At 43.1% G+C, this 2,978-nt stretch overlaps 1 pseudogene; it reads right to left on the reverse strand.

Annotated features, from left to right (window-relative positions):
- Nucleotides 1–367: 367 nt before the first annotated feature.
- LOC130843897 (zinc finger protein 322-like) lies at nt 368–1,575 on the reverse strand (annotated as a pseudogene).
- Between the last annotated feature and the right edge of the window lie 1,403 nt (nt 1,576–2,978).

Genomic DNA, 2,978 nt, shown 5'->3' on the forward strand with positions numbered 1-2,978 from the left:
GTCCTCCAATGTGAACTCTCTTTGAATGAGGAGGTGAGCATTGCTAGAAAGCTTTCTCACATTCACCGAACTTGAAAGGGTTCCCATCTGTATCAGTCCTCTTGTGGGTGATCAGTTATGAGTTTGGACTAACAGTTTTCCAAAACTCAAGGCATTTGTAAGGTTTCTCATTGGAGTGGTTGCTAAGGTTCTGTAAGGACAGCTCTCTGGGCAAACCATTTCTCAACTTCCTACAACCACAGATTCTCTGGTCCCCAGTGAACTCTGAGCTCTGAGGAAAGTCTGAGATTTGCCTAGAGTTCTTCATCTTAATGAGTTCTCTTACATTGTAAATACATTTTTTATGGTATTATAACTTCTTGTCTGGTCAAGACATTTGTGAGACTTCTGATGCATGGGGAGGGCTAAGCTCAAGACTTTTTTCACCCACATTACAGATATATGGTTTCTCACCGATGTGGACTGTCTGATGTTGAAGAAGGGCTGAGCTCTGGTGAAAGCTTTTATCACAGACACTGTATTTATAATGCAGCTCCTCTGTCTGAGTTCTCATTTTCTGTTGGGCGACAAAGTCCAGGCCCAGGAGGAAGCCACTCTCACATGCAGACCACTGATGTGGTTTCTCTTCCATGTGAATTCTTTGATGCACAATAAGGTCTGAGCTACAGTTGAAACTTTTCTCATATTCAAGGCATTTAAAGTGTGAGTGTGAGTTGCCTGGTGCCTGATTAGGTTGGTGCTCCGAGTAAAACTTCTCATACATTCCAAGCATTTATACGGCTTCTCACCTGTGTGGACCCTCTGGTGTACAATAAGGTCAGATTTCTGGCCAAAGCATTTCTCACAGGCCCCACACTTATAGGGCTTCTCCCCAGTATGAACTCTTTTATGAACAATGAAGGCTGAATGGTGTCGGTAACTTTTCTCTCACTTATTACATTTGTAGGGCCTTTCACCAGTATGAGTTCTCTGGTGGCTGATAAGATCTGATTTCCCACTAAAAGCTTTTTCACACTCCAGACACTTAAATGGTTTCTCACCTGTGTGAGTTCTTCGGTGCCTTATGAGGTTTGTACTTCGGCTGAAGCATTTGTCACACTCACTACATAGATATGGTTTCTCGCCTGTATGGCTTCACTGGTGGACAAGCAGATCGGAGCTCTGACCAAAATTCTTGCCACAAATATCACATGTATAGAATTTTTTACCTGCGTGTGTTCTCTGGTGTCCTGAAAGGGCTAAGTGGTGCCAAAAACTCTTCTCACATTTTCTACATTTATAAGGTTTCTCATAATTGTGGATCCTCTGGTGTGAAATAAGATCTGAGCTTTGGATGAAGGTTTTCTCACACATATCACATCTACAAGGTTTCTCCCCAGTATGGGTTCTCTCACACATAATAAGAGCTAAGTTCTCACAGAAGTTTTGCTCAAGTTCAAGGCACTGGTATATGTGATCATCTAGTTGAGTAATCTCATGGACATGAATAAAAATCTTTTTACCCTTCTGAGGGCATACATGATATATTTTCCTTTTTTGAGTTCTCTGATTATATCTCTCTTCTGAAGTGTACATTTTCTATGGTTCACTCCTAGGGAGTTTTCCACTGGTCTTCTGGACCCATCGTTCTCTTCACAGTCATTTTCTAGATAAGAACTTGAAAGATACATCTGTTTTAGGCCTTTCAGTCATGAGCAGTTTCTCTCTACAAGTTTCCAGCATCATACACTAATTCTTTACTTGGTATGTCCAACCCATAACAAAGACTCAAGACTGTCTTCCTTTTGGCTCCAAAAGGTTTCTAGTCCATAACTATTCATAACACTCAATTCTTCCCTCTTCTCTTCCCACCTTTCCTTACATTCTGTTTTCTCCTGCAAGAAGTACCTGCCACTGGTAGCCATCAGTTCCTTCCCAAACAGGTCTGGGAGGCAGACGACAGCCAGAAGCAGCCCTCTTTGCGCGGCTCGGCAAGAGCAGTTAGGGCCAGACCATCCAGCGGGCGCTTTAAGGGCCGACAAGGCCAGCTACCCGAGCCCTTTCAGCCTGGCTGAGAAGCGGCCGGTGTCCCTTGTTGCTTTTAATAGCTTTTCTCTGTCTTTAATTTTTGTCAATTTGACTACGATATGTCTTGGCATGTTTCTCCTTGGGTTTATCCTGCCTGGGACTCTCTGCGCTTGCTGGACTTGGGTAGCTATTTCCTTTCCCGCTTTAGGGAAGTTTTCAACTATAATCTCTTCCAGTATTTTCCTGGGTCCTTTCTCTCTCTCTTCTCCTTCTGGGAGCCCTATAATGCAGATGTTGGTGCATTTAATGTTGTCCCAGAGGTCTCTTAGGCTGTCCTCAGTTCTTTTCTTTCTTTTTTCTTTATTCTTTTCTGCATCAGTGATGATCACCATTCTGTCTTCCAGGTCACTTACTTGCTCTTCTGCCTCAGTTAACCTGCTATTGGTTCCTTCTAGCGTATTTTTCATTTCAGTTATTGTGTTGCATACCTCTGTTTGTTTGCTCTTTAATTCTTCTAGGTCTTTGGTAAACTTTTCGATCTTTGCATCCAGTCTTTTTTCAAAGTCCTGGATCATCTTCACCATCATTATTTTGAATTCTTTTTCCGGAAGGGTGCCTATCTCCTCTTCATTTAGTTGTTTTTCTGGGGTTTTAGCTTGTCCCTTCATCTGGTACAAAGTCCTCTGCTTTTTCATTTTCCCTATCTTTCTGTGGCTGTGGTTTTCAGTTCCACAGAAGGAAATACTGCAGATACTGCTTGATACTGCTGTCTGCCCTCTTGTGGAGGAAGCTATCCAGGAGACTCATGGGTGCTTCCTTATGGGAGGGACTGATGGTGAGTAGGGCTGGATGGGCAGAGCTCAGTAAGACTTTAATCTGATTTGGTGGGCCAAGATCAGTAAAATTTTAATCTGCTTGTCTGCCAATGGTGGGGCTGTGTTCCCACCTTGTTGGCTGTTTGGCCTGAGGCT

This window comes from Hippopotamus amphibius, chromosome 2 (genome assembly GCF_030028045.1).
Source record: "Hippopotamus amphibius kiboko isolate mHipAmp2 chromosome 2, mHipAmp2.hap2, whole genome shotgun sequence".
NCBI lineage: Eukaryota > Metazoa > Chordata > Mammalia > Artiodactyla > Hippopotamidae > Hippopotamus > Hippopotamus amphibius.